The following is a 25,468-nucleotide window of genomic DNA, read 5'->3' on the forward strand; positions in this document are numbered from 1 at the left end:
GAGCAAGGCCACAACGTCATGGTTCCTAGTCGTATTTGTTAACCACTGAGCCACGACAGGAACTCCCTTCCTGCTCATTTTAACAGGAATGACTGAGCAACAGAAATAGTGGGACAGAATAGCCTGCGATGACTTGGTTGCAAAGAGCAGACAGTTTCACAGAGTTAGGGAAATGATGCTAAGAGACAGTAATCTTGACTGATCTTTTTTTCTCACATGGAGGAGTAGAGAGGTAAGCTGGTAGGGTAACCCCATGGTCATTTGGGACCCAGACTTCTGCTGCCTCTCCCCCTTTCTCACTCACACAGCTGGCAAGGTGGTGCTGGCCATTATCCTGGAGCCCAGCCAGGTCTGGGGGCCAGGGGCCTTGGTTCCCATTGTGTGGGCCTCTCCATGGACCTCTTGGGCTTCCACACAGTAGCTGGGTGGTAGCTGGGTTTCAAGGGGGAGTGTCCCAAGAGAACAGAGTGGAAGCACATGGCATTTGTATAAGTTGGACTCCAAAGTCACATCCCATCGCTTTGGCCATATTCTATTACCTGACACAGTCAAAAGTTCAAGGTGAAGAGGACCTCTCCTCTACCACTCAATGAGCGGGGAGAGATGTCAAGGTCACATTGTGAGAAGACAAGTAAGACAGGAGATAACGTGGTGGGCATCTTTGGAAAATACCATCTGTCAACACTGGTGTAGCCCTAAGCAAGACAGAGGAAATGTGTTAGAAAATGTCACACACTAAATGTCCTCGGGAATATATGACACCCCTTGAGTCCGGTGTCTCTAAGGCTTAGACATGCATCCTTGGTCCAGTAATTTTGGCAGGTGGTAGAACTGGTTTCACCCACTTCCTTGGTCATGAGCCACGGCACTGGAAGTCTGTAAAACAGGATGAAAGACCTGCCGGGTTCATTTCATTAAGATACAGAGTTGCAGGGAAGCTCCCATGATGAACCACTTGTAGGTTCGTGTTGCCCACAGCCCAGGGCCCAGGCACTATTTTGTAGGTCACTGGGTCACAGAAGGCATCCTCACCTTGTGAGAGTCACACTAGGAATGACGGGTGATGATGAAGACTTTGATTGAGTACCTCCCCTGTAAGAGGCACTTTCCCAAGTGTCCGTGTGAGTGAAGTCCCTTATTTCCCCTGCTGGTTATAGTATTACCCCCATTTTACAGATGAGGAAACTGAGGCCCGGAGAGATGAGGTAACTTGCTAATGGTCACAGGTAGCATGTGGTAGAGCTGGGATTTGAACCTAGGTCATCTGTTTCCTAAAGTGTCACCGGGTCATGGCGCAGATGTGCCATTTATATGGACTTCAGAGAAATTTTGCCAAATGTGACCTTGGATGCTTCTTGCCTACTTACTTGAGTATCGTTCATCTGTTCTCAGTGAGTTAACTTTTTTTTTTTTTTTTTGTCTTTTGTCCTGTTAGGGCCGCACTCGTGGCATATGGAGGTTCCCAGGCTAGGGGTCAAATTGGAGCTACAGCTGCCGGCCAACACCACAGCCACAGCAACTCAGGATCCGAGCCACATCTGCAACCTACACCACAGCTCACAGCAACACTGGATCCTTAACCCACTGAGTGAGGCCAGGGATCGAACTTGCAACCTCATGGTTCCTAGTCAGATTCGTTTCCACTGTGCCATGATGGGAACTCCGTGAGTTGACATTTACTGAACCTCTTGTTCTAAGCTGGGCACAGTGAGACCTGTGGGGGCAGAAAGGATCCTCCCATCAGGTCATCAGGTTTGCCCTCAAATGCAGATAGTGACAAGTTCCTGGTGAGGCTCAGAGACACAGGAGCAAAGGAGGCTTTGGGAGGAGGAGAGCAGGCAGCACTTTGGGGAGAGAGGACTTGGAGCAGAGTCTTGAAGGACAGAGGTTTCGACAGATGGTCCTTCAAGAAAATGATATTCCTGGTCCCAGGGAGGAGCATGGGGAAGGGCACAGGGAGCAGGAAGCACGGGGATGGGGGAGAGTGGCCGGAGTCACAGCCTGGGAACTTGACCTCTGGCCTGGGAACTTGAATTTCATCAGGCAGGAAATGAGAGGCTTGTGAAGACTTTTAAAAAACATTTTGGCTGCATCCATGTCTTGTAGAAGTTCCCAGGCCAGGAATCAAACCCAGGCCACAGCAGCAACCTGAGCCACAGCAGTGACAACGCTGGATCCTTTCACCCCAAGGCCACCAGGGAACACCCTCATGAAGACTTTTAAGAATAGGCTTGAGATGTGGAAAAACGATGCTCAGTTTGTGGAGGGTGACTTTCAGGAAGAGAAGCAGGTAACAGGGAACAAGTGTAACAGCAGAGGGAATTAAGAAGAGAAGAGGATTAGGAAGGACACCGCACTGCCTACCCTCTCTTTGCCGCTTAAAACCCTGCAAACAGCTTCCCGTTGATCTTAGGGTGAAGCTTAAATCCTCGACCTGCTTGCACCCTGCCTATGCCTCTTGGAACCCTCGAGGCTCCTTGTGCCTCAGTCAACAGCCTTCTCTTAACCCAGAGGCTGTACACTGCCCTTCGTTCCTTGGGCTTTCTCACCTGATGTTTCCTCTGCCCCAAATGTGCCCCTGCCACCCAGAGCCCTCTCTGCTCTTTACCTCATTAGCTCCAATTATGCTTCAGGTTTCAGCTCTGTTAAAGCCTGTCCTGGCCCCCGCTGTAAGTTCTCAGCACCTTTGTGTGTGTGTGTGTGTGTGTGTGTGTGTGTGTGTGTGTGAGAAACACTTGCTTGTTTGTGTTATTATTCAGCTAACGCCTGCCTTGATTACAGGCTTCATGAGAACAGATAACTGCCTGTCCATGATTGCAGGCATTTCAAGAGCAAATAAATATCTGTTTGACTTACCCTTGTACCCCGGTCCCGAGCATCTCTTGAGATAATATGCCCTCAAAACATTAGATGGGAGTTCCCGCTGTGGTGCAGTGGGTTAAGAATCTGACTGCAGCAGCTCGGGTTACTGCAGAGGTGTGGGTTCACTCCCGGCCTGGTTCAATAGGTTAAAGGATCTGGTGTTGCTGTAGCTGTGGTGTAGGTAGCAGATGTGGCTTGGATTCAATCCCTGGCCTGGGAACGTCCATATGCCACAGGTGCGGCCATAAAACAAAACCAAAAACTATTAGATCAATGAATGGAGAAACTAAGGGATTTGATAACTGACCAAGAGGAATGCAAGATGGCACCAGGTTTTTGAGCACTAGTGACAGAAAAAGTGGCACTGCCACTACTGCAAAAGGAACAGGGGAGAAAATTTCCAGGGATGATTATGAAGCTGGCATTGTGCATGCTGACTCGGGGGTGCCGGCAGGTTATCAATTTGCCCAGCAGGACATGGCAAATTAACACCACAGCTAAGGGAAATATTGAAGCTGGGCGGAATGAGAAAGGATGAAGAGTTTGTAGGTATATCAGGAAGAATTAATTTGCCTGCATATAGCAAAAAACCCCTGGAGTTCCCGTCGTAGCGCATTGGTTAACGAATCTGACTAGGAACCATGAGGTTGTGGGTTCGATCCCTGGCCTCGCTCTGAAATTCCAGTGTCAGATTCGTGGAATTTCAGAGTGGGTTAAGGATCCAGTGTTGCCGTGAGCTGTGGTATAGGTCACAGACGTGGCTCGGATCCTGTGTTGCTGTGGCTCTGGTGTAGGCTGGTGGCTATAGCTCGGATTAGAACCTCCATATGCTGTGGGTGTGGCCCTGAAAAGACGAAAGAAAAAGAAAGAAAGAAAGGAAGAAAGGAAGGAAGGAAGGAAAGAAGGAAGGAAGGAAGGAAGGAAGGAAGGAAGGAAGGAAGGAAGGAAGGAAGGAAGGAAGAAAAAAACCCCAAAAGAACAGAGACTTAAATTTGTAAGGGCTTATTTTTTCTCTCACCTAAAACCAGTCTGGAGGTAGGAAGTTCAGAGCTGGTCTGGTGGCTTCAAGGTCACCTGAGCCCAGGCTCTCCCTCTCTTTCTGTGCCACCATTCTTAGCACCTGGATTCAAGCTGCAAAGTCTCCTTTGGCTCCAGATGGCTGCCGGGACTCTGGTCATCAGAGCTGTCTTTCAGGCAGCAGGAAGGTGGAAGGTGAAACGGACTCTCCTAAAAACCTGACCCCCTTCCATCTCATTGGCCAACACTCGGGCAAGAGATGCATCTTGCTTTAAGGAAAGCTGGGAGTGTAACCTTTGAGAGGTGTGCCTTCACAGCCTGAAGAAAGCCAAGGATGCTTCTGCTAAGAATAATGTGTATCAGGTGGCAAGGCTGATTCTACTGAGAAGCAAAGCCTGGATCAAGCGGCAGAGCTCAGGAGAGAAATGGGAGGCTTCCTGTGTCCCCCCAGCAGAAAGGAAGGGGTAGCCAGTATCAGATTCGTGGAATTTCAGAGTGACAAGGAGGTTCGGCAGACACCTCGCATTTCACTGATGAAGAGACGTGACCCCCTAGATGTGAAGTGACTTGGCCAACATCATGCAGAAAGTGGGAGGCAGAGCTGAGCAGAACCAGATTCCCCAGAGGAAGTGAGAGAACAGACGGCGGGGAGATTTGCAGCAGCTCCATCAGAACCTGTCGGAATAAGGGCTCACTTTATGCAACTTGACTGTGACTCGAAGAGAGCTGGCAGGAAGCAGGAGTGGATTTGAATCCCAGCTGTGTGACCTTAGGCTAGTCACCCAGCCTCTCTGAGCTCCAGCTCCTCCGCTGTCCAATGGGGGAACGGCATACAACAGGCACTCCAGACTCTGGTGGTCATTAGTATCAGTATTATTAGGAAGCAACAAATCTTTTTGGAATCATTGAATGAATCATGAACAGATAAAACATGAATGAATGAAATTAGAACAGAGAACCACGTATCCATCTGAGATGGTTTCAGTGTAAAGCTGGATGGGTAGTTTCTCGTGTGCGCCAGCTTTAAATTCCATCCCTCCAGCACTCTGTGTTTTCCCTGCCACCATCTGTACTTGGTCACCTTGTGGCCTGCCTGCCAAACCATGCCACTCTCCTCTGTGACACCGACCCCTTCTTAACACACCAGTCCTATAAAGGCTTCCTCCACGCCTTCATTTCATTTTCCTTTCTCACCCTCCCCTATCTCTTTTCCTACTAGTTCACCATCATTCAATTCCTTCTCCTATTCATTTGGCAACATATTTTAAGGGTTTCTATGAGGCTGAGCTTAGTGTGGCAGGATGGTATTAAAAAGACAATATGGAATTCCCATGATGGCTCAGCAGTAATGAATTCGACCAGTATCCATGAGGATGTAGGTTTAATCCCTGGCCTTGCTTGGTGGGTTAAGGATCCGGTGTTGCCGTCAGCTTTGGTGTAAGTCGAAGATGCTACTCAGATCCCAAATTCCTGTGGCTGTGGTGTAGGCTGGCAGCTGAAGCTCCTATTCAACCCCTAGCCTGGGAGCTTCCATATGCCGAGGGTGCGGCCCTAAAAAGCAGGGGAAAAAAAAAATAGACAATAGTCAGAGACTCCAGCCTTGAATTCCTTGCAATATGATGACACATGCATGAGTCTCTAATGCATCATGACCTGAAGATCAGATACAGACCTCTGTACCATAGCTGTATTTTCCCCACCTTCTCCCTTTATCACTGACATTTCCCCAACTCTGTCATTATCTATTCTCTGCTACTTTACACAGTTTTGTATTATCATCAGTTATCATGTGTTACTCTTGTGGAAGGTAAAAGGCTAGGAAATAGTTATATTTATGGCCTTTCTTTCCTATCTTAAAAAAACCCAACTTCATCAATTCAATATCAACACTCAATGTAAAACAGCATTAAATTACCAAGTGAAACACACAAAATCCATAAACACTTTAAGTGAGATCCTCACCGAAATTAATTTTCATTGAGTGTATACTGGATCTGAGTTTTATTTGGAAACACAGAATTCATGTCGGTTGTATGTGAGGCCCCTGTTGCCGTGGCCAGGACTGGACGCCAGCTGGAGAGGAAATGGCAGTAGGTACTTGCTTACCTGAGAAAGTGCTGCATCCAGAGAGCCCCAAACCCTCTTTGCAGCGAGGGCACCCCCGCATTTTCTCTGCTGCTCGGTTCTGCATCTACTGCTAATGGGCTGGTTGACTTTGGGAAAGCTGCTTCTCTGCCCTGGCCTCAGTTTCCCCATCTGCAAAATAAAGGTGCCAGATGAAACCACTTCTGAGTCAACAGTTCTCACACTCGATTGTGCATAAAAGGCATCTGAGCAGCTTCTTAAAAATTCAAAAGTCACACTTGTGATGGAGCATGATGGAGGATAATGTGAGCAAAACAATGTATATATGTGTGTGATTGGGTCACTTTGTTGCACAGTAGAAAATTGACAGAACACTGTAAACCCACTGAAATTGAAAAAATAAAAATCATTATTAACAAAAAAATTCAAAGTCCTGGGTCACCACCCTAGAGGGGTTGGGCCCAGGAATTGGCAGGGTTTTTTTAGCTTTTATTTTATTATTATTTTTTAATTTTTTAAATTTATTAATTTTATTTATTATTTTATAATTTATTAATTTTTATTTTATCTCACATTTATTTATTATTATTATTTTTTCTTCTTAGGGCTGCACCTGTGGTATATGGAGGTTCCCAGGCTAGGGGTCGAATCAGAGCTACAGCTGCCAGCCTACACCATAGCCACAGCAATGCTGGATCCTTAACCCACTGAGTGAGCCCAGGGGTTGAACCCACAACCTCATGGTTCCCAGTCAGATTCGTTTCCACTGCGCCATGGTGGGAACTCCTATTATTATTGTTTTTTAATCGGCAGTTTTAATGAGCACCCCAGATCGTTTTCAAGAAGAGATATCTGAGGACGACTCTTTGAAATCCACAGTAAGCTCTTATATGTCTCAATGTGTTGAGTCTTCCTTGACAACATGGTTCAAATAAATTCTCAAAGAAGAAGGAGGAGGAGGAGAAGGAGGAAGAAAAAGAGAAATGGAAGAGAGGATCCTGTTATTTTGAGAAAAGTGGTCCGCGGGGCAGGCGTCAGGGTTCCGGGGCTGAGCTGCTCACATTGACCTTCTTCTGCCCATCGCCACCGCGCACTGGCGAGGCTTGAGCAGAGGCTGCCCCTGACATTTGCCCAGCTGTTCCCACACCACCTCAACGAGTGAGTACTCTGGCAGGGGGTGAGGGGGTCTGCTCTGGCATACCGGGCATTTTTAGCATCCCCTCACAGCGTCAAGTGAGCCCCAAAGCCTTGATACCAAACAGGCGAGGCAGGACCAACTCAAGGTCCTGGGAGAGGAGGTCTTTCAGTTTTCCACCCAAGAGTGTCTGCCCAAGCAATTACTATCAGACACCTGCTCCCTTCACTAAGAGGAGAGGCAGGGGCCAGAGACTTAATTTTCCCTGATGTGGTCTTCTTATTGCTGATCTAGGGTGATGGTACCATTGGGCATTTGGGGGCCTTTAAATCAGCAACTGCTCAGTACAAGAGTTGAACTCTTGTAGTTTTAAGTAGTGGCTTAAAACTCATTTTGTGCCAGGCAACAGTCTAAGTAATCCACCTGAACCAACTCATTGCGGCTTCTCAGCCACAGCCTGAGAAAGTACTAGGATTGTTTTAATTTTCCAGGAGACCCAAGATTCCAGGTAGGGCAGTCTGACTCTACAGCCAAAGTTCTTTTCTGTTGTGTTTTGTTTCTGGGATGCACCTGAGGCATACGGAAGTTCCCCAGCCAGGGATCGAACCTGAGTCACAGCAGTGGCAATGGAGGATCCTTAACCACTAGGCCACCAGGGAACTCCCAAAGTTCTATATTTGGCTCTACTGCTTGTATGTTTTGAGGAGTCTCAGCTCTCCCTTGGCTGTGGCTCGTGACCCCGAAGAGCTCCTTAGCTGTCCCTTTCTTACTTTTCCCATCTGCATCTTTGTTCTGCAGGAAGGAGGACCAATCAAAGAGGAGTCCATGTCTGGAGAATAACACAGACAGCCTCGTGCCCTTCTTTGCGGTAAGCATTCAGAAATCTGGGGAAAGCAGCTAGCCTGGTGGGCAGGGAAAATACCAGCACAGCTCAGCCCCTTCATCAGACCCTTGGGGGTCCTGCTACAAACACACACGCAATTGCAGAAAAGCCTGGAGCCACTGCAAGCCCCTCACCACCCGCCAAGCCCCTGTCACCTTCAAGGCCAAGGTCTAGTGCATTTTCCTCTGAGGGCTGTACTTTTTTTGGCCCAAATAAGTATGCTCCTCTTAGTCTTCAGGTGATTAGATGGCAAAGACAAAATGGCTTGTGCATATAAAGTTTCCTCCTGCAGGAGGTGAGGGGTTGGGAGAACGAAAGACGCTATAATAATGAGTTACTGCCCGGATCAGAAACAGACACACCTACCAAGATGCACGGGGGCGTAGACTCAGGAGATAATCAGCTGACTGGTTATCCGAAACCAATTCCTGCCACGGATTTGTCTTCCTATTTTGTTTCCTCGACGTTTTTCATGGCCGTGGAGCTGTCATAAACAGCAGCCTGCTGTCAACTCCATGAAAATCCACATCTATCCTTTCTCTTCTTTTTTACCTCTGAGTCCTGGGAGCCTGACTCGGTCCAGAGAGGAGACATGCGGGCACGGCCAAAGAGGAATATATACAATATTAACGAGCCATTCAGAAGAATGAATATTATTACGCGAAGAAGCTGCCTGCCAACCTCTCCCTGTGTATATCAACCTGCATGCTGAGCTCTGTAACAACATGGAATTAAGCCAATGTCTCCTCTTTTCAGGGGTTGCTCACTCAATCTGCTGTTAACTCTCAATGACCAATTGAGAAATGAGTACTTCATTCCCTAAAGGCAGAAGGCTTTGCCCCGTGCTATTTTTTATGATGTAAGATTGAAAATTGTTCAGATCAATTTAGCTGCACCCAATATGCCCCTACAGCTCACCAAACAAACCAGCTATTTGGGGCGGGGAACACCTACTTCACCCAAACAACTTCCCTGAAGGCATTTGCACATATCCTAAAAACAGACTTTGTTTTCAAGTTAGCCTATCTTTCCTGGAAAATCCCAAATGCCAAGAAGTTGGGCATTTTGCTGTCCCTGTGAGCTGCTGCTGATGGGTGGCTTTTCTTTACACTGAAAGACTTTCCTATGAGATGCCTGCCTGTCTTTCCCTCTGACAACTGCAGTCTATCAAGGGGATGGTAAGAAAGAAGCCCACAGAGAGCCTTTCCGTCACCAGCACGGTCCTGGGACAGTCTGGGCAGCCAGCTGTTTCTTGCTTCTTGCTTGGCATTTTGCTGGGCCTCAGGAATCTTTCTGTCCTTTGCTTCCCACGATTAGTGCTGTGTTCTGGCTGCTCTGGTAGGTTGTGACTCTGAAGGTTAAAAAAAAAAAGGACTGATTTCCACACGGGGCCGGTAGAATCAGTGTCACTGCTCTGCCGCCACACCTTGTAAACCTGGCCAGGCTACAAGCCTGTGTCTGTCCCTCGTGGTTCCGAGAACAATCCTCAGCCAGCACTGACAGGAAAGGCCATTATGGTGGCTGATGCTCTCACCATCTGGAGTGGTTACAGTTGTCAGCATCTGAGATGACTCATGGGCGCCGAGGAATCATTTCACTAATTTAAGCACTAATCAGGAGGGAGGAAGCCGTTGCTAAGTGCTGCTGCGTGAAGAAAATACCCCGCCAGATGAAAAGGAAGGACCATTGACTTGGTCTTAGCCATTTGAAAATAAAGTGGCTTGGGATGTCCTTCTCGGTGGCATCTAATAACAGGCCATCCCTCGTGGGAGGGGCCGGGCCAGCTTCAGGAGCGCTGGCTGGGTCTCTGGCCAGAGAGGACCCATCCCTCCTCTCCAGGACCAGCTGTGCCCTGCGGAGTCCAGGCAGTTCCCTGACAGAGTCTCAGCAGTTTGGTGTGGGAAGAGCAATGCAAACACACAGGGATACAGGTTTTTTAGGTGACATCCTCCCTCGGGTATTTGCTCTCCTGCTGTTCCGTGCAAACGGTGACCTCAGCAGAGGCGCCCCATAGCTGTCAGAGGTGCCCCATAGCTGTCAGAGTCGGGCCCTTCAGAAAGTCCCATCAGCAGCTGGAGACTCAGAGCGGGTCACCTAGCTCATCCTGAAACTTAACTCTTGCCTCTGGCAGGAATCAGCTCTGACAACCCCTTGATTTTGGACTGCAAGCTCCAGAACTGTGAGAGAATACACTTCTGTGATTTGTGATCATTTGTTACAGCAGCCCTAGGAAATTAATCCAGTGGGGGACCAGCAGACCTTATATGTTATGAGAAGAAGCCAGCACACCAGAGCCAAGACTCCCCTTAAGACCGAGGGTTTTTGATCAGCTCCTCTATGAGCTGTTGCTGCCCCAAACATCCTTAGAGTCTGTGCTTACTGTGCTGTAAAATATAGGAGTTCTGTGGTGGCTCAGTGGGTTAAGGTTCAAGCATTGTCACTGCTGTGGTTTGGGTCATTGCTGTGGCTCGGGTTCAACACCTGGTCAGGGGAATTTCTGCATGCCACGGAGGTGGCCAAAAAAGACTATGTTGTAAAATATAGAAAGCTTTCATCTCATGGGGGCTGATTTATTTGACTCAACTCTTTTTGTTTCCATCAAGGATCCTAAGTCCAGGCTGAGCGCTAACTCCTGCCCTTTCCATGCTGGGCAGGAACAGGGCTGCCACAGTTTCTCTTGGAGGGGACCATGCAGGGTGGCCTTTTTAACCATTTCCCGTTCATTGCCATGTGGCGGCCACACTGTCTCTTCTCCAACTGGCATTTCACCTTGGCCTTGCCTTCTGCAGCTGCTCACCCACTTCTTCAGGGATCCTGAGCATCTGCTCTAGGGACATCCACAGCATCCTTAATCTTAAGATAAAAGCTATTACGGAAGTAGCATTTACATGTTCCCCAATAAACTTGTTTAATCTGTACGACCAACCTGTCACAGCCTCCTTTCACAGATAACGACAGTGAGGGCCAGCAAGGCTAACTTGCCCAAGGTCAACAACCAATAAGTCATAGATGGAGACATAAACCCACAAAGCCTGGCTCAAAAGTCTGATGCGTAACTACAATGGAACTGCCTCCAAGTTTGGCAACAGAGGAAAAAGTGCCAGCGGCGCTGGTGGCCCGAAGCCATCTTCTGCTTCCCTTGCTCATCATCCCTTGGGAATTATCCTACTTGAGACAGGAGTGCTCCCCTCATAATGCACAATTTCACCCTTGACCCTGGAGAAAGCTCACGACTCTACCTTTAATTCCTCACAGCCATGGCCAGCCACAACTGAGCAGAAATGGGTAAAGCAAGCCTAAACAAAAGCCACAAAGAGGAACACTGAGCTCCACATCGGCGTGCCACCCTGTTCCCAGGAGGTCTCCACGATGGCAGCCGTCTCCCTCCCTCCGCCAGAGCAATGGGGATGGGGAATTACCTCTAAATCCTGGCCCAAGGGCAGGGAGAGGCCATGAGAAGAAGGGGTTGCCCTTCCTGCCTGCCTGCCCTGCTCTCCCACTTCTAGCTGCTTCCTGAAAGCCCAGCCTCCATCCCTGGGAATAACTGACGCCCCCCCCCCCGCCGCCGCCCCCCCCGAGCCCCGCCACACACACTCCCCACCAGGAAAATTCCACTCTCCACCCACGGAGATACGGTCTTATCTGTACTCTCAACAGGACCCCCACCCTGACACAACCCAGTAGACCTGGCGTCACACTCCGAGACCTACGGGTCCAGAGACAAAAGGAGGGAGTGTCCTTACCTCCCCTCAACCATGGAGGGGGTCGGTTCTGGCCACAAGGACGGTCACTTCATCCCCCTGTAACTTGTCAACAGACTGACTCATTTCTACTAGGCATTTAGTCACTGGCTCTAACCAGAAAGACACTCCTTTCAAGAAGCAAGACAAGAGGAACTGAATTCACTGAGCGGTCTATGGAAAGCTTGTTTCTTGTTTCAGGGATCCCACACAACGTGAAGGAGTTGTGGCCATCAGTGGACACCATCACTGGTGTTTTCCAGTGAGCCTCAAACATTTAGGAAATGAACCTAATAAGGACACTGCAGTTAAAGTTAACACCTGGCTTCCCAGAAGCGGTCCTGAGCCTACATGCTCGATTTTATCTGTCCCCTATTGCTCCAAACTGGCTTGTGATTTCTGCCTCTGCCAAAGACTCCAACAGTTAACTCAATGCCAGGGTGTGGCATGTTTGAAAATTATTTCAAAGTTAGTGACATCTCAGGGCTGGTCAAAGGCTGCGCATTCTGCAGAAGTGAAAGTATAGTTTTTGCTTTGGGAAAATCTGCAGTACGCTTTCTTAAACCACTGCCTGATGAGAGAGGGCTTTTATTTTTTCCCCAGTAGAAACCTATTTCTGAGTTTGAAGTAAACAGAAGTTGTATGTTATGTGCTGAAAATGAAGTTATCTGTTTTTTAACCATTTCTGGTGCAAAGCAGCAACTTGCTATCGTGATTAGACAGTGTGTTAGCATCGAGTTTTTCCAAAGACAAAGAAGAGATTCCCAAATGTTATCACTCTGAAATATTATTTGTTATTGTTTTTGTTTTTTTAAATATTATGCATTCAGGGAGTTCCCGTCGTGGCGCAGTGGTTAACGAATCCGACTAGGAACCATGAGGTTGCGGGTTCGGTCCCTGCCCTTGCTCAGTGGGTTAACGATCCGGCGTTGCCATGAGCTGTGGTGTAGGTTGCAGACGTGGCTCGGATCCCGCGTTGCTGTGGCTCTGGCGTAGGCCGGTGGCTACAGCTCGATTGGACCCCTAGCCTGGGAACCTCCATATGCCGCGGGAGCGGCCCAAGAAATAGCAACAACAACAACAACAAAGAGACAAAAAAAAAATTATGCATTCAAATCTCCATTTATCAACAGTTCAGACTCAGAATATTAGGAAAGCAATTGAGTCAGCTATAGGACAACTTGCAGCAGAATCTAGAAAAATGCTTAGAAAGTAAAGATTATTGCTTTATTGAGTTAAGGAGCAGGAAGGAAATTTAGTGATTCCACTCCCTATTTTAAAGATGAAGAGATGGAGTTCTCGTCGTGGCACAGTGGAAACGAATCCGACCAGGAACCATGAAGTCGGGGGTACCATCCCTGGCTTCGCTCAGTGGGTTAAGAATCCAGCATTGCCTGTGGTGTAGGTCACAGACGCGGCTCGGATCCTGTGTTGTGTGGCTGTGGCGTAGGCCGGCAGCTATAGCTCTGATTCAACCCCTAGCCTGGGAACCTTCACATGCTGCAGGTGCGGGCTTAAAAAGACGAAAGATAAAAGACAAAAAAGAAGATGAAGGGAAAAAACGGTTTGCAGATAAGTTTGGAAAAACCCTGCGAAGTGTTCAGGCCTCCCAGCCGCCTGTGCTATGCACCGGACCGTGGGTTATTTCTGGTGATGGGCCTGACCTGAATGTACAATAAACCAGATAGGGACCTCCGTGTCAGTTTTGTTTTTGTTTGTGTTTTTTGTCTTTCTGCCTTTTCTAAGGCCACTCCACCCCCACCCCGCACCCCCCACCCCCCCTGGCATATGGAGGTTCCCAGGCTAGGGGTCTAATCAGAGCTGTAGCCGCTGGCCTACACCAGAGCCACAGCAATGCAGGATCCAAGCCAAGTCCTCAACCTACACCACAGCTCATGGCAACACCAGATCCTTAACCCACTGAGTGAGGTCAGGGACAGAACCTGCAACATCATGGTTCCTAGTCGGATTCGTCAAACACTGCGCCACCACAGGAACTCCTCCTCATCGTTTTTAACACCTCCTTTGCACTTAGCTGCCATCCAGCTCCCTTTAAGGTTGGAGATATTTCGCCTTTTAAAATGTCAGGGCTGGCTGGCTGCACTAACCACGGCAACCACTCTCCAGCTCAGCCTCACCAGTGGGCGGGGAAGTCTAGCATTCACAGCATCTGTTCTTGTTTGCTTGCTTTCTCTCTGTTTTTGTTTTGTTTTATAGTTAACTAAATTCCTCTTAACCTCTGGCTTCATTTTGGCCATCTACTAAGACCCAGGAGGGCTTACCATTGAGTTTCTGAATTTAAAACGGCTCTTAATTTTGTCAAATGCTACTCAGAAAGCAACCTTAACCACATCATATTTATACATTTCCTCTTTCTCTTCTCTGGATCACACTTTTTGTGTATTTTTTTTTTCTTTTTTTGTCTTTTTGTCTCTTTAGGGCCACACCCTCAGCACATGGAGGTTCCCAGGCTAGGGATCGAATGGGAGCTATAGCCACTGGCTTATACCACAGCCACAGCAACGCATGATCCAAGCCGTATCCACAACCTACATCACAGCTCTCGGCAACACCGGATCCTTAACCTACTGAGCGAGGCCAGGGATCAAACCCACAGCCTCATGGATGCTAGTCAGGTTCATTTTCACTGAGCCACACAGGAACTCCTGGATCATACTTTTTAAAAAGAGGTTAATATAGACAGGAAAAAAAGAACTGATCCTGTATTCACTTAGGCAAAAGCGATAAAAAAAAAAAGCAGAGCAGAAATTTACTTCCATGCTAATGTAAATTAGTATACAAAACACAAAAAAGTGGTTATATTGTAGGAGCAAACGGAAAAACTAAAACAATGATCAAATGGGAAGGCCCTCGTGTAAAGAGATTTTTGCTGTTTTGTCAACATAAAGTTCAACTACACTCTATTTCTAAAGCTATTTTTCAAAATAGGAAGTTCTTATTGTAGATGTACTACCTACTCATTATTTGTAAAAAATGAAATTTGGACTGTTAAAAAAGAAAGAAAGAACCAGGAGGCCTGGATTTGAAGCTTAACCCTGCTGTTCTAGAGAGGTTTGAATTTAGAATTGTCGTTTAAACTCCTCTGCACTGCATTTCCTCATTTGTAATTTGGAATTCACAAGCTAAATACTTTTTAATTTGCTGAGATCTTAAGATGCTTTTTAGTGCAGCAAAATATTTTCTTGCTCTTTTTAATGGATGAAGAAATTGAAAATGAGGGAAGTTAAGTGAATTGCCTGAAGGATTGAGGATAGAAATAGGGTAATAAGCAAAGAATATTAGAATAATTTACTACTGTGAATTTGTGGCTGTCTTTGGCTACAAAGTGAGGTAGATAAAACCTGTTTTCTTACCTGGACTTTCAGCACTGGCCCCCACCGCCAAGCCCGGCTTTGGACTTTTTCTCTGAGCATCATTTAACTTTGCAGCCATTGTTTGCCAGGAGAGACGGGTGGGGAGTGGGAGGTGGGGGGGTGGGGGACAGGAGTGAGGGGGAGCGGCCTCGAAATACAGCCCTGGCCTTTACCATCACACATCAGGACAGCTGGATTTGTACACCTTAGAAGACATACTAGGAGAAGTATTGCAGATGAAGCAGCTTTTCAAAGTACGAAGGTGGCATGCTGGTAGCTTCCCAATCTTAGCCGTTTTTGGTTGCTACAGAATTTTGAATATAAATAGATTAGGGCATGGAGTTCCTGTCGTGTCACAGTGGAAATCGGAGCTGTAGCCACTGGCCTACCCCCCAGCCACAGCAACGCAGGATCTGAACCTCGTCTGCAACCTACACCACAGCTCACGGCAACACCGGATCCTTAACCCACTGAGCAAGGCCAGGGATCGAACCCACAACCTCATGGTTCCTAGTCGGATTAGTTAACCACTGTGCCAGGACAGGAACTCCTCTTATTTTTAATTTAATTTAATTTTTTTCATTTTTACGTCTGCACCTGTGGCATATGGAATTCCTGGAACAGAGATTGAATTGGAGCTGCCATCTGCTACCTACATCACATCTTGTGGCAACACCAGTATGTGACACACTGAGAGAGGCCAGGAGTCAAACCTGCATCCTCCTGGATACTAGTTAGATTTGTTTCCACTGAGCCATGACAGGAACTCCCCACTCTAAGCTTAAAGGAAAAGGCATGTTATTGGAACAAGCAGAGGGTAGCTGTATGGACAGGACCACCTGAAAGTCATTATAGCCTTGGAAAAGATGCAGACATTGTCCAGCAATGTTCATAGCAGCATTATTCACTCTCTCCAAAAGGTAGAAAAAACTCAAACTTCCATCAACAGATAAATTGATCAATAAAATGCAGTCTATCTAAACAATGGAATATTATTCAGTCTTAAAGAGGAATGAAATTCAGATACATGCAACTGCATGCATGAACACTGAAGACATTTTTTCTGGGTGACATAAGCCAGGCACAAAGGGACAAACATTGTATGATGGTTCTAATAAAAGATACCTAGAGTAACCAGATCCATAGACATGAAAAGCAGTATAGCGATCACCAGGGGGTGAGGGAGGCCAGATGCAGAATTATTGCTTCATGAGGGTGGAATTTCTGTTTGAGATGATGAAAAAGTTCTTGAAATGGATGGTGGTGATGACTGCATGACTCTGGGAATGTACTTAATGGTTACCACTAAAAATGGTTAAAAGTCTAAATGTTATTTTTTTATTAGCATAATTTTTTTAAAAAGCAGATAAGAAAGAAAGAAAAAAAAAAAGGATTCAGCCAACCCATAGTAATTCTTCAGGGAATAGTCTAGGGGCTAAAGGTCCAAATTCTTTGTCCTTTCATCCTCCGTTTGTGGCCAGAGTCTCTCATTTGTTGAATCCCACTGGAACACACAGAACCAGAGACCCTGTTCATGTGGTTCACAAGAAGATCTGCAGGGACTAAAGGAAGCTGGATAGCTGGGTCCCATCATTCAATCTACTGTTCTCTAGAGGAAGCAGCAAGTCCACCACAGGAATAGCATCCAAGGAGTTCCTGTCATGGCTCAGCGCTAACAAATCTGACTAGTATTCATGAGGACACAGGTTCGATCCCTGGCCTCGCTCAGTGGGTTAAGGATCCGGCGTTGCCATGAGCTGTGGTGTGAGTCGCAGACGCGGCTCGGATCTGGTGTTGCTGTGGCTGTGGCGTAAGCTGGTGGCTACAACTCCGATTAGACCCCTAGCCTGGGAACTTGCATATGCCACGGGCACAGCCCTTAAAAGACAAAAAAAAAAAAAAAAAAAAAAGAACAGCTTCCAAAAAGTGTTGGAATGAAAAAAGCCGAGGGCAGGTGTTTTGTCCTAATCCAAAATCAGCTGTACATAATCAGTAAACACAGTGATGTGTGTTCCAAGGAACCTGGAAAACCTGTGTTTAAATGCCATGATGTTCATTTCTATCTTTCTGTTTTTGTTGGGTTTTGGTTTTAGGGTTTTTTGCGGGGGGGAGGCATCCTGTAGCACGTGAAAGTTCCTGGGTCACGGATCAAACTCACACCACAGTGGAGTGGTGACAACACCAGATCCTTAACCTGCTGAGCCACACCGGTCCTCATTTCTATCTTTTGATCCAGAAATTCCACTTCTAGAAATCTACCTTAAGGAAATAATCAGAAATGTAGACTAAAGATTTCATACAAGGAGATGCACTGAGAAGTTATTCATAATCACGAAAAAAGAAGCAACTACATGTCCAGCATGCACAATATAATATTAGACAAGAAAGGAGAACACTAACTGAATATAGGCTGTGATACCAACTATGTAAGAGGCTGCAAAGTACACTAAAATTTTATTTTTATTTTTTTATTTTTTAGGGCCGCACCTGAGGCACATGGAGGTTCCCAGGCTAGGGGTCAAATTAGAGCTACAACCGCCAGCCTACACCACAGCCACAGCAATGCCTGATCCAAGCTGCATCTGTGACCTACACCACAGCTTATGAAAACACTGGATCCTTAACCCCTGAGCAAGGCCAAGGATTGAACCTCATTCTCATGGATGCTAATCAGATTAGTTTCCACTGAGCCATGATGGGATCTCCCTGAGCCACAATGGGAACTCTTAAATTTTTAGAATGGTTATATTTGGATGATTGAATTAAGAATTTATTTTTGTACTTTTTCAAATTTTACTTTTTCTTTCTTTTTTTCTTTTTGTGGCTACACTTGCACATATGGAAGTTCCCAGGCTAGGGGTCGAATCGGAGCTACAGCTGCCTGCCTACACCACAGCCACAGCCATGCTGGATCCAAGAGGCATCTAAGACCTACCCTGCAGCTTGTGGCAACGCTGGTTCCTTAGCTCACTAAGCGAGGCCAGAGTTTGAAACCCACATCCTCAAGGAAACTGCGTCAGGTTGTTATCCCATGAGCCACAATGGGAACTCCCCAAATTTTTTAATTTTTTCAACATCTCTGTGTTAAATACAAAATTTACTTTGATAATTCAGAAAAAAAAAATACATTTTTTAAAACCCCATGTCTCCCTCACATGATAAATATTCCTACCAGGGAGACCTATAGAATCTCCTATGTCATCCTATATAAAAGGAATTGATTACTTGCTGGCTGTCTATTAATTTAAAGGGAAGCAGTCAAGGGGAGTGAGGGGCTGGGAGGCAGCGTGTGTGTCTGAGGGTGCAACTTCCTTTGATGGACTCCTGCTAAACAACGAAATTCTATCTCCTGCAAGAAATTATTTCTGCTGGCTGTGCAAATGTCAGGCTGGAGCCTGCCCTTGGAGAGGCAGCTGCATCATTATATCCTTGTAAAATCAGCAGAGCCTATGCATGAACCGTCACAGTGGTTGATTTTTACAAGCTACTCGCTCTGGGCAGCTGCACATAGAAAACCATAGCTCAGAGGAGATGGTGATTCCTATTGTTATTCCTTCTTATTTTAGGTTTTGCCATTTTGAAAGAGTGTTGTTTGACCCAGGAGGAAACGCTCTTTGTGTAAAAATGACTTCCTAGCCGTAGGAAACTACAATATATTAACCTGTACTTGGTACCATCTAGCCTACCTTTTGTTTGTTGTCTAACCGCTTCTTACCCTTGCATCATGCACACTCTGGGGCTGGCAGCTTTGGAAGACCTGCTCCATGGATGTTCTGCTGACCCCAAGTCTTCCGGGGTCCTCTCCAGGGAAAAGGACCTACACGGGTCAGAGGCTCTGCTGTCTGCTCAGTGCTCAGCCTCTACTGAAGACTGCCTGTTAGTGACAAAGGCCAAGCCAGGATTTGGTGGCATAGAAGCACCTGTCTCCTGCTGGCTCTCAGCACCAAGTCATTGCATCCAGTCAGCAGCAGGCAAGAGTTTTTTGTTGTTGTTGTTTTTGTTTTTTTGCCTTTTGTCTTTTTAGGGCCTCATTGATTGCATATGAGGTTACCGGGCTAGGGGTCTAATCGGAGCTACAGCTGCCAGCCACAGCCACAGCCATAGCCATAGCAATGTGGGATCCTACACCACAGCTCATGGCAACGCCAGATCCTTAACCCACTGAACAAGGCCAGGGATCGAACCCGCAACCTCATGGTTCCTAGTCAGATTCGTTTCCACTGTGCCAGGACAGGAACTCCACATTTTTCCTAGTTTTATTGAGAAATTATTGACTTGCCTCCCTATGTAAGTTTAAGGCATACAGCAATATTGTGCAATGGTTACCACCAGAGGTTCAGCTTCTATCTCTCTTCTCATTCAGATACAATAAAAAGAAAATACAGATGAAAGGAAAACAATTTCTCCTCACGATGAGAATGCACAGGGTTTACTCTCTTACCAGCTTTCCTATGTATCATACAGCAGTGCTACTTGTGGTCATCATGTTGTACACTATACATTTTTAAAAATTACAGTGCAAAAATCAGAGCCCCCTTGTGGCCTAGTGGTTCAGGATTCAGCATTTTCACTGCTATGGCAAGGGTTCGATCCCTGGCCAGGGAACTTCTGCATGCCATAGCCAGAAAAATAAATAAATAAATAAATAAATAAATAAAGCATTTGAGAGAAGTTATTATTAGCCAATGAGGGTGAGCTGAGCAAAAAATGTACAAAGATTTTTATTTTTGACACATTACTTGGGTCCCGTCCCCAAAGAATCTAACCTAATAGGTCTTAGGTGAAGATTGCACATCTGTATATTGAAAATGCTCCACTTAAGAGCCATTGCGGTAAAAATTACTGGAAGATTCCAAGGTAACAGAAATAAAAGCAAAAACAAACAATGGGACCTAATAAAACTGACAAGATTTTTTTTTTTTTGCACAGCAAAGGAAACCATAAAAAAAGAAAGACAACCTATGGAATGGAAAAAAAATCATTTCAAATGCTGCAACTAATAAGCTTAATCTCTAAAGATACAATTTATACAACTCAATGGCAAAAAAACCAACAACCTGATTGAAAAATGGGCAAAAGAACTGAATAGACATTTCTCCAAAGAAGATATACAGATGGCCAACTGGAACGTGAAAAAATGCTCAATATCATTAATTATTAGAGAAATGCAATCAAAACTACTATGAGGTACCACCTCACACCTGTCAGAATGGCCATGAATAACAAGTCAACAAATAACAAATCCTGGAGAGGGTGCGGAGAAAAGGGAACACTCCTACACTCTTGGTGGGAAGGTAAATTGGCACAACACTATGGAAAACAGTATGGAGGTTCCTCAGAAAACTAAATATAGAACTATCATATGATCCAGCAATCCCACTCTTCTCCATATATCTGGACAAAACTTTCCTTGAAAAATATACATGCACCCTTATTGCAGCACTATTCACAATAGCCAAGATATGGAAACAACCTAAATGTCCATCAACAGATGCATGGATTAAGAAGATGTGGTACATATACACAATGGAATACTACTCAGCCGTAAAAAAATAACAAAATAATGCCGTTTGCAGCAACATGGATAGACCTAGAGACTCTCATAATAAGTCAAGTAAGTTAGAAAGAGAAAGACAAATACCATACGATAGCACTTATATCTGGAATCCAAATATGGCACAAATGAAACTTTCCACAGAAAACAAACTCATGGACATGGATAACAGACTCATGGTTGCCAAGGGGGAGGGGAAGGGAGTGGGATGGACTGAAAGTTTGGGGTTAATGGATGCAAACTATTGCATATAGAGTGGATAAGCAAGAAGATCCTGCTGTATAGCACAGGGAACAATATCTAGTCACTTGTGATGAAACATGATGGAGGATAATGTGAGAAAAATAATGTATATATATGTATGTATGACTGGGTCACTTTGCTGTATAGTAAAAATGGACAGAACGCTGTAAATGAACTATAATGGAAAAAATTAAAATCTTTTAAAAAAGTTTTGCCTTCTTGGATTCTCAACTAAAAATGAAACTAAAAGTCAGAAAAAATTACTGGAAGAAATGAGGCAATTCTAATAGCATTTATTGTTAGTAGAATACCATCTGAGGAACGGTATTTTTTTTCTTTTACACTTGGTTGCATCAAGACCAAAAAATGTTTACCCACTGCTTATTTGTGCCCCAGACTTCAGACTTAAGATTTGAGTGTGAGCCAGGAAGACGGCCACCTCGACACAAAGCTGAGGGATTAGCCTCCTACATCAACAATGTCTTTCATAACCGAGCAGCTTGCTTTCCCCACAGTTTCCCAAGTTATGGCTCAAACCTCCCTGATCTTGAGCCAGAGTGAGATGGAATTCATATTTCTTAATGATCAATATGGCATTACTTCCAGAGAGAAATTAAGTGTGAGCATAAACAACTTGGCCAAGTGTACAAAAGACAGAGACAGACGTATCTGAGGGTGCCTGAAGATCTACAATCCACAATACTGTGGATACATTTGACTAAATAAAACGTATTTATTCACAAACAGGAAAATGGAATTTTTTTAAATTATTATTATTTTTTTATTTTTTGGTCTTTTTAGGGCTGCACTGATGGCGTATGGAAGTTCCCAGGCTAGGGGTCAAATCAGAGCTGTAGCCGCTGGCCTACGCCACAGCTACAGCAACCCCAGATCCAAGCCGCGTCTGCAGCCTACACCACAGCTCACGACAATGCCGATTCTTAACCCACTGAGCAAGGCCAGGGATGGAACCTACGTCCTCAAGGATGCTAGTCAGATTGTTCCTGCTGAGCCAGGGGGAGTTCCTGAGTTCCTGAGTTCCAGGAACTCCAGGAACATGGAATTTTTAGAATCTGTATGAATAAAAACTTAATTCCTTTTTTCCTTCTAGTGTACAGAAATGTATCCCACCATTGAAGTTAGCAAAACAGTATCCAAGAGGACCAGAAAGGGAGGCAAGCCTGCCTGGGTGTTTTTATGCATGGGACCAGAGTTCTGAAGAAGTTGTTATCCGACCAGGTCAGGCAGCCAAACTTCAGTTAACAAAAAGGAAAGTGTTGCAATCAAAGAATTCATTTCTCTATTAAAAATACACAGTGGTAATTGTACTTTTTACTAGTATACTTTATGGCCAATCATTCCATCTATCTGGGTTGAGCCCTCAGGAAAGTTCTGGATAGCACCTGCTGAGAAGGAAAGACTCATGCATTTTCATGGGGAGGACACAGAGTCATTTTCAAGTGGCAATGCTTTGCAAAACAATGACGCTTTGCTGGCTTTTGCGAATATACGAAGTGATCATAAGAAGTTGGGGGAGGTCCCAATGTGGCTCAGCAGTAATGATTAGGATCCGTGACAATGCAGGTTCAATCCTTGGCCTTGTTCAGTGGGTTAAGGATCCCGAGTTGCCCTGAGCTGTTGTGTAAGTTGCAGATGTGGCTTGGATCTGGTGTTTCTGTGGCTGTGGTGTAAGCCGACAGCTGCAGCTCCAATTTGACCCCTAGCCTGGGAACCTCCCTATGCCTCAGGTCTGGCCATAAAAAAAAACAAAAAAAAGGTGGGGGGATTTATACTCCCAGAAAAAGAGATATTCAACGAGCCCTTCACGATTTCACAGGAAGTTTAGGATTTCTCTCCCCTATCTCATTAGGGACAGGTTAGAAAGACAGACTTCCAAACAATGTCTGGGGTGAAACAATAGTAATTGCCGCACAAGAGAGTCCCTGCAAGATCAGACTAACTGCGATGAACTCCAGTGAGAAACCCTCTGCGGCCCCAATTTCGAGGACTTGTCCCCAAGCCTGCCGCTGCTATCTGGGAGCTGATATTTAAAATGCTGCAACATCTGCCCTAAGATCTTTCCAGAGAAAGGATTGCTAAGCAGGAGCAGAATGATCGCATCATTCACACTTGAACTCGATGCGGTGAGCACATTTGTTTGTCCTCATTAAGCGCAGCGTTAGACATAGCCAGCACTCACCGACATGCAGAGACAGTACGCTGGGGCTGGGCCAGCCAGCCAGGGGCTGGTCAGGAGAGCTGGGCCCTGCCCAAGGTCTGCCGAGATGAGCTTTGCAGCCTGGGGAAATTAGCAACTTCCCTGGGATCTGGGGGAACTTGTCAAGAAGTAGAGGCATTTAGGGAAAGGTTTTCCAGAAGCTCCTGGGGTCTCAGAACATGCCTAAGGCCACCCCAGGGGTTGGAGGAAGGCCAGACCAAGGCAATGCCCACAGGGCCTTTCCCCTGTTTCAAGCAGGGCCTCTTTGGATCATTTCTACACACTGAGCTCCAAGTCCGACTGGTTTTAAAGGTGTGAAAACCATAGGACTAGCTAAGCTTTGCATTCTTTACCTACAAAAGGACACAGTGAAGAATCTGATTGTCATGGATTTGGGCGGGAGCCACCTTGCCTGGCTTCAACCCTCATCTCTTCTGTCTGGAGCTGGGTGACCTTGGGTAAGTTTCTTAACTTCCCTGGGCCTCACTTTCCTCATCTATAAAGTGTGTAATGACAGCCCTTGCCCCCCAGGATTCTTGGGAGGATCAAATGACGTCCTCAGAGCAGTACCCAGCACATAAACAAGCGTTTCTTCTTCTTGGCCCCAGTTAGCAGCCAGCTTCTGGGCCAGCATCGTTAATAAAGCCACAAAAGGAAAGACACAAGAACTCACTCGTTCCACGTAAAGGTGCTTGGGCGCATAATTGGATTCGCTGTAAGTGCCTTTTTAAATGTTACTGTTGATTTCTGATTCACATTTGGGAAAAAAAGCAGAACAGGAGGTGATAAATTCCTATACGGGAGAGCTTGGCAGGAGACACAGATGTGACTGTACAGTTAATTGGGGACTGGGAGGTGAAAGTCCTGGGCAGAAGCAGGGTGACACTAGCTGGTTCCTCTCCTGCTGTGGTTTACGGTGATTAGTTCATTAGGGATTCTGCAGGGCTGTTCCTGGGTGGCTGCTGATCCTGTCTTTGCCCAGACAGGGATGATGTCAGCATATAGTTTATGGCATTCTGCAATCCTCTGGAGGATTCCAGGAGCTTATAGAGCGTCTCCAGGCTGCTGGCCAGCACTCTGAAAAAGAAATCCCACTTGGACCTCATGTATCCCTGCTTGCTCGTCTCCAGCATGATTTGTTGTTGTTATTGTTCTCTGTGCAAGTGCCAGGGAATGAGAAGCAACCTCCACAGTTCCTTGCGTAAGACTCATTTTTCTAGCCTTGCTGGCTCACTGAGAAGTCGGCTCCATCCCTTAGCCTCTTCTCCAACTCACCAAGGGCATGGAAAGAGCTAAAACACCAGGGCTAGATGGAATTTAAGATGCAGGATTCAATTCTAAAATACAGGAGTTCCCGTTGTGGCGCGGCGAAAACGAATCCGACTAGGAACCATGAGGTTGTGGGTTCGATCCCTGGCCTCATTCAGTGGGTTAAGGATCTGGCATTGCCGTGAGCTGTGGTGTATGTCACAGACGTGGCTCGGATCCCGCATTGCTGTGGCTGTGGCATAGGCCGGCAGCTACAGCTCCAACTCGACCCCTAGCCTGGGAACCTCCACAGGTTTGGGTACGGCCCTAAAAGGACAAAATAAAAAAAAATCTAAAATGTATTGTTATTTTATGTACCACTAAGAAAGAAACAAAGATCTACTAATTAAACTCGGACACAAGCTTTGAAAAATCAGTTTGAAAATACTCTTTTGGACTTAGTTAAGCACAGATCTTTTAATTTTAATTTTTGTCTATGCCCACAGCATGCCAAAATTCTCAGACCAGGGATCGAGCCCTTGTCACAGTAGTGACAATGCCAGATCCTTGACTTGCTGAGCTGCTAGGGAACTCAGCATGGATTTTTAAACAGTCACATACTCTTGTACACACATAAAAATAGCAAGCTGGGGTGTTGCTAAACCTTTTTTGCATGCAGAGTCTGAGTCTTCTATATCTCTCTTTTTTTTTCTTTTTATAGCTGTACCTGCAGCACATGGAAGTTCCCAGGCTAGTGTTGACTTGGACCTGTAGCTACCGGCCTATACTACAGCCACAGCAATGACAGATCTGAGTCACATCTGTGACCCACACCACAGCTTGTGGCAACGCCAGACCTTTAACCCACTGAGTGAGGTCAGGGATCGAACCCAAATCCTCATGGATACTAGTCGGATTCTTAACTTGCCAAGCCACAACAGGAACTCCTTGAATCACTTTGTAATCAGCCATCAACCGTATCTGTTTATTTTTTTTCTTTCTTTCTTTCTTTTTTTTTTTTTGTCTTTTTGCCATTTTCTTGGGCCGCTCCCGGGGCATATGGAGGTTCCTGGGATAGAGGTTGAAATCGGAGCTGTAGCCACTGGCCT

Source organism: Phacochoerus africanus, chromosome 10 (assembly GCF_016906955.1).
Source record: "Phacochoerus africanus isolate WHEZ1 chromosome 10, ROS_Pafr_v1, whole genome shotgun sequence".
NCBI lineage: Eukaryota > Metazoa > Chordata > Mammalia > Artiodactyla > Suidae > Phacochoerus > Phacochoerus africanus.